We start from the raw sequence: 12,775 nt of genomic DNA on the forward strand, positions 1-12,775 counted from the left end.
ACCGACCCCACTGACCCAGACGACGATGCCCACAACCTCAGACAGTGGATCAACGACTGCGCCAACACCCTCGCCCTGCTCAAGAAACCCTCCAACAGCCGCACCAGCAAGAAAGCCACCTGGTTCACCGAAGAGCTCCAGACCTCCAAACGTGCATGCCGGAATCAGGAGAAGAAATGGCTCCACGACCGTACACCGGACAGCCACACAGCGCACAAGAATGCCACCTACAGACATCACCACCTCATCAGACTAGCCAAGAGATCTTCCTTCAAAACACGCCTAGATAACAACGTACACAGCAGCAAAGAGCTCTTCAGCATCGTGAAGGAACTCTCCAACCCCAACGCCAACGACATCCCACCATCACAAGAACTGTGCAACTCACTGGCCGCCTTCTTCCACTGCAAGATCGCTGACATCCACGACAGCTTCAACACCAAGTCTACCCTGACAACGCCAGACTCCACCCCCCCTGCGAACACCACCAGCACCAACAGCCTGACCTCCTGGACCACGGTCAACGACGACAAGGCAAGGTCATGAACTCAATCCACTTAGGTTCACCATCAGACCCCTGCCCAAACCACGTATTCAACAAAGCGGACGCAGCCTTCGCACCCCAACTGAGGAAGGTTATCAACATATCCTTCAAGACAGCTACATTCCCGGAAAGCTGGAAGCACGCCAACATCAGCGCCCTCCTCAAGAAGCCCAAAGAGGACCCCAAGGATCTCAAGAACTTCTGGCCCATCTACCTGCTCCCGTTCCCAGCGAAGGTCATCGAGAAAATCGTCAACACGCAACAGGCCCGCCACCTCGAGGACAACAACATCTTGGACCCATCCCAGTCCGGATTCAGACGAAACCACAGCACCGAGACAGCCCTCATCGCCGCCACAGACGACATCAAGCGACAACTAGACAACGGCGAAACATCAACCCTTATCCTCCTGGACCTGTCAGCCGCCTTCGACACGGTCTGCTATCGCACACTAAAGACTCACCTCCATGAAGCCGGAATCCAAGAGAAGGCCCTCGACTGGACTATGTCCTTCCTCTCCGGCAGAACCCAGAGCGTCCGCTCCCCACCCTTCCGTTCCGAAGCCACCGACATAATCTGCGGAGTACCCCAGGGCTCATCCTTCAGCCCGACACTGTTCAAAATCTACATGGCCCCCCTCGCACAAGTGGCCCGCCAACACGACCTCAACATCATCTCCTACGCTGACGACACCCAGCTCATCCGCTCCCTCACCAAGGACCTACCCACTGCCAAAACCAACCTCCATGAGGGAATGTAGGCCATCGCAGATTAGATGAGGACCAGCCGCCTAAAGATGAACTCGGACAAGACGGAGGTCCTCATCCTCCGACCCACCCCCTCTGCCTGGGACGACTCCTGGTGGCCGACCATGCTGGGACCGACACCGACACCCACCCACCACGCACGCAACCTAGGATTCATCCTCAACTCCTCCCTCTCAATGTCAAAACAGGTCAACGCCATTTCCTCCTCCTACTACAGCACCCTTCGCAAGCTCCGCACGATTTACAAGTGGATCTCCACCGAAACAAGAAGAACGGTGACCCAGACCCTCGTCAACAGCAGGCTGGACTACGGCAACGTGTGGAAGTGTGGCTCAATGGTTAGAGCGGCAGACCCTGATGCAGAGTTCTGGCCCGGGACCAGGGTTCAATTCCCAGCCTCGGCGGGTCTTGGGCTCAAAATTCCACGGACCTGATAATTCTCGCCTCGTGCCTATTCCAATCATGGAGTCCCACTCTGCAACTCTGGGCAATAGCTTGCTTAATCTCCACAATGGCCCCCACAACGCTAAGGATGCCTGGCCTCCACCTTGGGGGTGCCCAGGAGTGGACACCTCACAGGGAAAGCCAGGATGGGTTCCACAGCGGTATTCGTACAAGCGCCTTGAGACCCTTGCGGGTGAGTAGTGCGCTATACAAGTATCAATTTACATGTACTCCATCAGGAATCCCGGCCAAACACCTGCGACGACTACAACGCATCCAAAACGCCTCTGCCCGACTGATCCTCAATATCCCCCGCCGCAGCCACATCATCCCCCACCTAAGAGACCTACACTGGCTCACCGTCGACAAGAGGATCACCTTCAAGCTCCTCACCCACACTCACAAAGCACTCCACAACACCGGACCAGCTTACCTTAACAGCAGCCTCAGCTTCTACACCCCTACCCGCCAGCTCCGCTCCACCAGCCTCACCCTCGCCGCTGTCCCCCGCATCCAACGAGCAACCTCAGGTGGCAGAGCCTTCTCCTTTCTCTCCACCAAGACCTGGAACACCCTCCCTACCCACTTGCGGCAGACCCAAGACCTGCTCACCTTCAGAAGACTCCTCAAGACCTGGCTCTTCGAGCAGCAGCGGCTCCCCCTCCCCTCAGAGCCTTGAGACCCTCACGGGTAGGTAGTGCGCTTTATAAGTAGATTGATTGATTGGACATCCTGCAAGAGATCAGAAAGAAATACATACATCAAATGATCACTTTGGATGTGCACCTTAACTCACTCACACATCAAAAAAGAAAACACCTCAAATGATTTAAACCACTGGCCAAACATCACAATGGCAATAACCAAAAATCTCACCTGGTGCAAACACTGCATCTCAGCCCACTCCTAACTGGGGAAGTTAAACAGCCGTGATTGAGAGCCCCAGCAACCAGGGTTCCACGCTCCCAAGTGGACATGTCCTTCCCTGTTCTGATTCCAAACTACCGGTTTCTAAGTCAACAGCCCTCTGCTTTATAATCTCAAAACACACTAGAAGGTTCGGGAGGAACCTCGCCCCTCCCCCGTGCCAGAGTGATGGAGCAAGGATTCGCACGTTATGCGACTTGCTTGTATTCATGAGCCTCGAATAACTCTAACTAATGTAATCAATCTGTTTGTCTTACTAATCTGCCCCTTTCCCCACATTTGGGTGTCCGAGAGACGCTTGCCTATGTGTCTATTAACCGTAATCCGCTTGCCACTTAAAATGGTTACTGCTACGCGGGAATTTCTACTGCGCATGCATCAGTCATACCCACGTGATATGACGTACTCGCAGTTCTGGAGGAAACATTTTCGCATCTGCGCAATAAAGCTAAGATGGCTGCTTTGTGTTCTCACATGCCCGAAGCTTGCATTGCTGCTTTCGCAAAGCTGTTTGTTCTGCTAACTTCTAATGCTATAGTTTATATTATAGTGATGGGTATAGTATAGTGATTCATGGTATACAGTGAGATCATTTTTTCTATGCTCTAAAATTGTTTCTTTTCCATTTAATGTAGACTTCGAAAACTTGGCCTTTTCTGTAATGCTGTGCCCCATTTTGAGTGAAACTGCGTCTGCGCGAGATCTGCGAGTCTCCAGAGCAGATGACCTTTGAAAAGCTGCCAAAGAGCTGATGGAATGGGAAGATGCTCCTGGGAACCTGACCTGCAACCTAGTCGAAGGAGCTGAACTGTACTAGGATTTGATACATTTGTATTTATTGAAATATCCACCATTGTTATACGAAATGCATATGTCATGAGAAATAGAAGTTTGAGGGGCGGGTACAGAAATTGAATATTAAGCTTGAGAAAGTCTAAAATTTAGGTGGTGTGATGACCTGTCCTCCTCCTTTGTCCAATCAAAATTAGGGATCCTTACACTTGCAACATTGAGGGGTGGTACACTGACCCGAAAAACAGTATAACTAGCGTAGGTTTAGATAGAGAAATTGTCCGACTTGTCCGAATAGCTGACCTGTCACTGACCCAACGCACTTTATAGGTGACTAAAATCAGAGGGCTGCGAAGCACTCTGTTGGGAGGTTCGAGAAACCCATTTGTTGTTTTTTTTCAGAATTGAAAGTGCTGGCGAAGCACTTTGCTGGGAGGTTCAAGAACCCAATCGGGGTTATTGGCAGATTCCTTGCAGAGAAGGAGTAGCGCAGGCGTTGCATCTGAAGCTGCAGGTGTTGGTCGTACCCTTTGGTGAACCCGGTCCTGATCCAAATTTGGGGTTATCCTGTCCTGACTGTGCATGAGCTGCACCTGCTCGCCTACTGGCACCTAAGTCTTTGAGGGTTTCTTCCCGTCTTTTCCAACTGACACGTGGCCAGGGTTGGTCTTCACTCTGTCCTAGGTAAATATAAGTCTGTGTGGGTGTTGCTATATTATTTTGCATTCCTTTCTCTTTCCCTACCTGAATTTGCAAAGCTTAATTACATATGTTCCTTTTCTTTCCCATCCTTTTGGTAAATAAGACTTTCATGTTTTTCATAATATTGATTATTGATAGCTTAATATGCTTCAATCTGATGCTCATGACATATGATGAGGAAGATGATTAGATAAAGTTTTGAACCTACCCTCAGTCTGTGGTTATTTCTATTTTGCAATTGTTGAAATGTTCTTGACTATCTGATTATTGACTCAACTCCCTGATCCTAAATGTTTAGGTTCCTAGTATCTACATTGCTAGGTTATAGATATAGGAATCAGAAGTGTAGAAATCCCGTTATACTGATAGTAGAGTGTGAGTTACCCAAGGTGATGTTAAGGTATGTGGATTTATAAGAGAATTTTGGGCCCAGGTGAGTATTAGTAAAATTAATCCTAGCTGGGTGACCTTCGCGATCTATCAAGAGGAATCTTACCAGAACTGGCGAAGTTCCTAGCAAGCATTTCCATGGCAGGAAGGAGTTCCCACGTCCCCTTCTCCAAATCTTGCATGATCCGGCCTTTATCTTGACGACGCTCACGGAGCCTTCCGGGTACATGAAACAATCACTCACAAAAACAATCCTTAAACGTGAATAACCCAACCAACTTGCAATCGCTGCTGTGCACGCAGAAAAAGCTCAAGCAAGGCAGAGTCAGAATAAAGGATAACATGAGGCCATGTCAAATCCAATAGTAAGAATTTCATAATTCTCATCAATATACAAACAATGCACAGTTGTGCACAACTGCTTATAGATTCACATACTTCATCTCTCAATGTCCTATAGCATCATATACTTTATCTCTCAATGTACAACACCGAGCACGTGTGCATCACTGCCCACAACACTGCACTTCGAGACCAAAAAGTACATTCCACACCTCTCTCCCTCTCACGCTTTCAAATGCACATCCCACACATTCTGCTCCCACTGAAAGACTGCAAGATTACAAGAAAGAAACTTTGATGAGAAACAGGCATATGTAGGACGTTGTACATTCAGGCTAGGATAAAATAACACACTAAAGTCAATTAAAATAATAGTAGTCAAAGGTCATCGCAGGGTGTCAGACCACAAGAGTGCCTCTAGAACTACACCACTTAGGTAGTAAGTCACCTTTCTCTATTTACTATCAGGAAAGTGTATTTGTTGTGCTTGATCTCATTAAAATGGAAAAGGTTGAAAGAGCGGTGCTGGCTGACTTTGTGAAAGGAAAGAGTCGGTTATGATTTAATGCAGTTTCTGTTCATATTCTGTTTTTCCCAATTTCGATTCATTCTAAATCGAAACATTTGGGTGGAATAAATGGCTCACCTCTTTGCATTGCTGCATAGCTCAACACAAACATTTTTTAATGCACACATACGCACCCAGAAAATATAGGAATGTCAATCATAAGGAAAATAAAAACCAGCAACTATGTTGACCTGGACTGTGCACAGAAACTACCCTCACCCTGCTGCTGTGTGGAGCATAGGGTGCAGACAGTGCAAGGTCTGAACTGTCCCTAGGTGGTAGTTTAGTAACACATATATAGAGCTTGATAACACAGACAAGGTGCCAAAGCACGTTTTCAAAAGATGTAGCACACTTTTCCTGGGGTGTATCAATGGTGTTACCCGAAATACTACCAGACCCGGGTCAAAATTGCAGTATAATGAAAAATTAGTCAGAGTAGCAACATTTTTTCAAAACAAAAGACAGAAAAACATTCACAATACCAATGTAGCGTAGTCTGCAGTGAATGCAATTTATTTTCAAGACAAATATTCACTTCTGTTTCGGCAACCCAGTTGCTCCTTCATATAAAGGCAATTCAAATATTTCTTGGTGCTCTAGTGTTGGGAAAGGATAGGGTGGGGTGTTTGAGGTAACAATGAGTAAGTGAAGGTGGTGGACAAGGGAAAGGTGATGTGACATATAAATATCCGATTCATATTGTAAGACCAATCCGGCCTATCACAGGTCAATTGTTCCAATTTTTCATTATAATGGATTTAATTGCATCAAGTATTTATGGGAAGTGTTTTGATGGACATGAGGACACAGATATATTTTTATCCTGTTTGACTTTGCAACTTGGATTTGATGTGAAAATGGGTGAGAAATTAGTCCCTTTAGCCGTGGGTGCCAGTGTTTGAATGAGTACAAACTGTGTGAGTGAAGTATAGTTTATGTGGCAATTGGTCTGGTGTTTTACCTGTATGCAGAGTCTACTCAAACCACACTAGAGCAAGTGTGCAACATTGTATGTGCACCAGTGTGAGGGAAAAATGAAAGAAAAGATGCGCTCATCCCTGCAAGTGGATATCTACCAGTTTTGGCTTGGTCTCTCTTGGATGTGAGCACAGAAAGGGCCAAGACATTAGATGATACCACTCCTTGGTTGGGTGCAATCTTCTATTATCTATTCATGGGTGCTGTTGGAAATGGGGGTCTCTAGTTGGCAGGGGTAGGTACCACTGTCCAAATAGGGACCCTTGCTTCTAGTCATGGTAAGGAGGAAACCCTCTGAGATAACCCCTGCTCACCCTCTAGGTAGCTTGGCACGAGCAGTCTAGGCTAACCAGAGGCAATGTGTAAAGTATTTGAACCAACACTCACAGTAACACAGTGAAAACACCACAAACTGACTCCACAACTGTTTAGAAAAATAAAGGTATTTAATCTAAACTTCACAAGACCAAAACGACAAAATCCAACATACACAGTTCAAGAATATGGTTTCAAAAGAGTTCTTAAGGTTGCGATAAAAATTCTTCAGGTTGCAATAAAATTCTTTAGGATGCGATACAATAATCCACAGTTACGTGAAAAGTTCACAGTTGCATCACGTTTAGCTCACAGTACCTTTAGTTGCGACAAAGTTCCAAAAGCAGAAGCTGGTGCGGTTGAAAACAAGCGATGCGTTGCTCCTGAGACCCTGGGGAGGCGTTTGCGACAGCCCCACTGCAGCAGCGGGCGTGTTGCGACGAATACGGTCTGTTTGGGGACGAAGGCCACTTGTATGGATTCCGGTGCGTAGGTTCCGTAGGAAGTTTGTTCTCGCAAAGGCACGATGCGACTATCTTTGGAGGTGCGGCAATCTCCTGGGCGACGATGCGTGGACCAGCGGTGATGTTCTCTCTCGCAGCTCCTCGATGCGTTGGCTTCGGCGATGACTCTCGCAGCGACGTGATGCAGTCCGCAAGCAGGCGGTGCGGCGATCTCACCCAGCAACGACAGTCTCTGCGACGGCACTCGCAGCGATGTTTAGACTTCCTGCACCTATCGGGTGCGTCCCGCAAACGAAGGATGCAACGGCTCTGACAGCGGCAACAGGCCCTGCAACGATCTCGACCTTCATAGCGGCGGGAATCTTCTCGCACTGTCCGGGATGCGCTCCGCAGCGAGCGATGCGATACCTTTTCTATAGTAAAGTCGCTCAGCTTCCCAACACAGGTACAACTTCCAGAGGCACCACACATGGGCCAAGCACTCCTGGAATGACAGAACTCTCTCAGTAGAGCTCAGGGGAAGCTGGGGGTGAAGTCCTTTTGTTCCTGTGACTTCAGAACAGGGAGCCAGCTCTTCTCAGGCTCTTGGAGATTCCTTCAAGCAAGGGGACACAGTACAAAGCAAAGTCCTTCCCCTCTCCTTGGCAGCAAAGCAACAGCAGGGCAATCCAGCAGAGCAACAGCTGGGAAATCTTCCTTCTTCAGTTTCAGCTTTCTCCTTGGCAGAGGTTCCTTCTTGATTCCAGGATGATCTAATTTTCTGTTGTCAGGGGTCCTGTACTTATACCCCTAAAAGTCTTTGTTCTCTTTGTGCAAGTGGGTCCTGAGCCCGGTCTGAACCAGTTCTGGGTGTTTCTTGAGCACTTTGTTTTCCTGGCTTCTGCTTTCTTTTCAGAGTGAGGGGAAGGGTCGTCAGCCGTCGAGCAGGAGGTGGAGCCAGCATTGTGGAAGACAGGCACAGCCCTATTCAGGCCCAGGTGCTATCTCCTCCCACCACTCAAGTTGCAAAAAGAGTCATTCAGCCTAGGGCTGACTCAGCCAAGCTCCTGGGGAATCCCCAGCCCCTGTCACTCTCAAACCAGACAGTCAATACACAAACAGGCCAAGGCACACAGAAGGGTCAGACAAGAGAACAGCAACTTTCTAAAAGTGCTGTTATCAAACACAGGATTTAAAAACAACTTTTCCCAAAATATGTGTTATCAAATTCTGAGTTCAGGGATACTAGACTCTCACTTCCTATCTTGTTCCTATGGGAAGAAATGGTGGTAGCCACTGTAGCCAGCATCCCCCATGTTAACCTATGGAGCAAGATAGCCTTACAATAGTGAAAAACGAAAATGGCTGTAATTCACTACCAGAGCATGTCACTTGCACCAGTACATGCTCTACCTTTCACATACACTGCACCCTGCCCAGGGGGGTACCTTGGGCCTTCCATAGGGGTGACTAATGTGCACAAAAAGGAAAGGGTTAGGCCTGGTCAGTGGGGACACTGACCAGGAGGACATGGCAGTTCACAGACTGCACACAGGCACTTCGGTGGCAGGCCTGAGACACCATTTTAGGGCTACTCATGTGGGTGGTACAATCAGTGCTGCAGGCCCACTAGTAGCATTTGTCATCACCAGCCCTGGCACACCCAGTGCACTTTACTAGGGACTTCATGGTGATACAAATATGCCAATCATTGGTAACCAATGACACAATACAATAAGTGTGCAGAGTCCTATTGCCAACAGCCACGGGTCAGGAAAAATAAGGAAGGAAGAAGTAAAAAGTTTGAGGATGACCCTGCAAGAAGGGCCAGTTCCAAAAGGTGCTCATAGACATTTTTACTGGAGCGGCAGCTTCTGCATTGGAGTGTTGGAATTCCACCCTTCTGATTTTGAGGCCTGGATTACTTCCACATATTTTTACACTTAATACGTAACCTTCCTCATAGCATTATTGGGCAGCAAGGCAATTATGGGTGTACAGGATTCTCACTAATAGGGCTTATCTTTTTACTTACTTTCTTTTTTAATTCTTTTTATTTAATACAGCTGAGGATACATTCGAACAGTAGATCGTTTGCATACAGTACGACGTGATGTGAAATGGCACGAATTAGATCAACAATAGACATATCAGCTACCAATCTAGATAAGCTTTTACCTATTTAGTCTACACTGGTATCACAGAAGCCCTTTATACAAGTATCCTCTTGGATGACACAATTCGCGTTGTGTCATCAATACTAGACAACGAGGAACTAGGAAGGGGACTTCATTATGAGGTGTGTCTCTATGGTTTTAAAAAACAACTTGTTCCTATTCAAAGAAGATCTTGTCGTACAAATTAAGGGGACCAGTTGGGGGCCACCTGTGCCCCCAGTCTGGCTTGTTTCCATTCTTTGAGAACATCTGTCACTGGCACCGATTAATGGATGATATCCTCGTTATCTGAAACGGTGCCAGTGAAGCCCTCTGTGGTTTTATTGAATGGCTCAACCTTAGAGATTCAAATTTGAGATTCACTGCACAATTGAGTGAGTCTTCAATCAACTTTCTTGATACTCAAATTAAAACAGCAATAGCAAATTGGCGGTTGAGCTTTATACAAAGCCAACGGATAAAAATACTCTACTTCATTATCGGAGTAATCATCCTAAATAACAAAGGGACAATGTTCCATTTGGAAAATTTCTGAGTTTATGCAGAAATTGCTCCACCGTTGAAGATTTTTATGCTCATGCAAAAGTGTTCAAGAAGAAACTCAGCGATGGGGGATACCCTAAGAAATTAATCAAAGAGCCAGATATGATCGAGAATATATGCTTGACATGAATAAGAACAGAGGCAACAAGAGCAATATTGAGAAAATAGTTTTTGTCAGTCAATTTTCCCATGTAAGCAACCAGATCAAAAACATTATCAATAGGCACGGGAAAATCTTAAATGATGAACAGGAACAACAACTAGACAAACCCCTGTTTGCTTTTAGGCGGAATAGAAATATCCACAATGAACTAGTTAAGACATACATTGCCACAGACGAGAATTAACAAACTGCGTTGGACAAAAAAAAGGCAAGAGGCAATTACAAATGTGGCTATTGCTCGATTAGCGTAAACTATATTGTAAGCAAATCATTGGAATTTGGAAATGTTACTCTTACTGCAAATACACTTAATAATTGTATCAAGAATTTAGTGTACCTTCTAATCTGCCCATGCGACCTAGGCTACGTGGGTGAAACTAGTCGGGAACTAAGATTCAGTAGTCTACCATTCGGACCAAGAACAGAGCATTACTCAACATTCAATCATGAATGCAATGACTTGAGATGGTACATTTAAGAAAAGATTAAAACTAATAGACGTGGCGGTGATGTAGATATGAAAAGATAGAAGCGGGAACAATGGTATCTCTGCAGGTTGGACTCGACAAACAAAGGTTTGAACTCCAAGGAAGAGTGGATGACCTTTATCAGGTAACTTCCATTCATTTATCTTTAACTCTGGAGGGTCTTCTATTCAGCAGCTGCGAAAGAATTTGTTTTGGAAAACGACTATTAAACTACTTTCGATGACTTATCAAGTTGGATTTGTGGATCCTATACAACAGTGGATCTACCATCTTTGATATTCTTTTGATTATCTACTAAAGGAGAACTTTAAAGACATTACTTCTGCACTTACTTAATAATTATCTAATACATGAATATACGTATTGTGGATTTGAATTGTTGTGGAGCTCAGGGAGTAACTAGTGATGTTTTTTGACAAACTGTAAATTTTTATTGAGGGTTTCTTTGGGATAGAGTGGTAACCTATCCCTTTCTCTCTTGGAGTTCACGGTAATCATACTTCATGATATATTGTTTTTACATCAAGCTGTGCGCCGGATATTTGACCTGGTTCCCATTTTTGTGATTTTCTTCATTAAGTGGTTGCTGGTAGTATACAGCATTGATGTGAAGCTTGGAAAACCACTTTACTCTATTGACTGAAGCAAACAAACTCTCTTGATGGGCTTGTTGCAAAGCTGCATGTCTATACAAATTCTAATAGTGTCTATCTGTGTGGTTTTCTTTGTCACAAAAATGAGAGTTGCCTTGAGGGCGAGGTTTGCCACCTTCTCAATGACTCTTGTTGCTTCCAACTTATAATTTCAGGTTTAACGTGGGCTGTGATGTGTCATTTTTCAATGGTGTCTCTGCGCTGCTCGACGTACAGTCAGGCTACTATCTAGATGAATGGAACAGCTCACGAAGCATCCCAGGACTGAGAATAGGCACTGAAATTCATGACTAATATAGTCAAGTTTGCATGTGTGCTTTCAGCTTAGAGTATAGTAACACAGTGCCTTGTCAGTGCTGTATCTTATCAGGGAGTTTGTGCTCATGTCTGTTATATAACAATTCACTTTCAGAGTTTGCAGTTCAGCCTGGGTGGCTGTTTCAAAAGTTACTGCCCATGAAAATATGTAAATGTGGGTCATGGTTTTCACCAATTCACTAAGGCTTTACCCAGTTGGTGGACCATGATGTTGATAGACCTTCCTGTTTTGATGAGGGCGGGGATAAAATCAATCCGTGCCACCTTTTGCTACGGTTTCTTGGGGTGCAAGAGCAGGAATATGTTATCTTTGTCATCATCATTTTGGAGCTGAGATCAGAATGTTTGTTGCCCCGCTCTGGAAGGGGTGGTGCTTCCCTGTGTAGTTAGGAGGGGATCTCTCCTTTGGCTGCACACACATCCAGGACAGGCAGCATTCCCACTCTGTTGACATACACCTCCCAGAAAGGCATGTTGTTTTTTGTTTGTCAGTTTTACGAGTGCCGTTTTCATCTTTGTAGCTCATGTAAGACGTAGTTTATGTCGCCGGTCCAGAGTGAGGATAGCGCTCTAGTTCAGTCTCCTTAGGTTGTATGACTTGCCGCGTGTGATTATTTTGCACCCTAGCCTCTTTTTCTTGGTCATCATTTGTAAATGTGCTGGCCTTTTCTCTCGTGACTTTGAAGTACTCATTCTGTCAGCTCAACCACATGCTCTATCTGGTAAACAACCTTTACAACGCAACTTTTACCACGCAGTGCCTTTTCGACGCAACTTTTACAACGCAAACCATTACAACGCATTGCGCTGGTGGGCGCTTTAGGATAGGGAATAGGTTTAATTTAGTATCCAACACCTTCCCTACTATCCACGGGGACTGGAGTTGGAATAGTAAATTAAACTATTCACTATCCAGCGCCCAAAGCACTATGCGTTGTAAAGGCATGCGATGTAAAAACCGCGTTGTAAAGGCATGCGTGGTAAAAGTATGCGTTGTAACGTCATACATCCGCTCTATCTGGATGCAACCGCATCAGGGGGCTCCAGTTCACTAAATGGTTGCATTGCGTTCACAGTTTGACCAGATCTCCCTTCTCTCAGGGCTAGCGGAGTGAGTACACGGCCCAGCGTCTTGGACATAGTGTCTGGAGTCGAGGACCTCAAGTTATCAATTTAGTTTTATCCTTTGGGCAAGTAAGCCCCACCCCCTGCAGTACA

This window comes from Lissotriton vulgaris, chromosome 8, assembly GCF_964263255.1.
Source record: "Lissotriton vulgaris chromosome 8, aLisVul1.2, whole genome shotgun sequence".
In the NCBI taxonomy this organism is placed as follows: Eukaryota; Metazoa; Chordata; class Amphibia; order Caudata; family Salamandridae; genus Lissotriton; species Lissotriton vulgaris.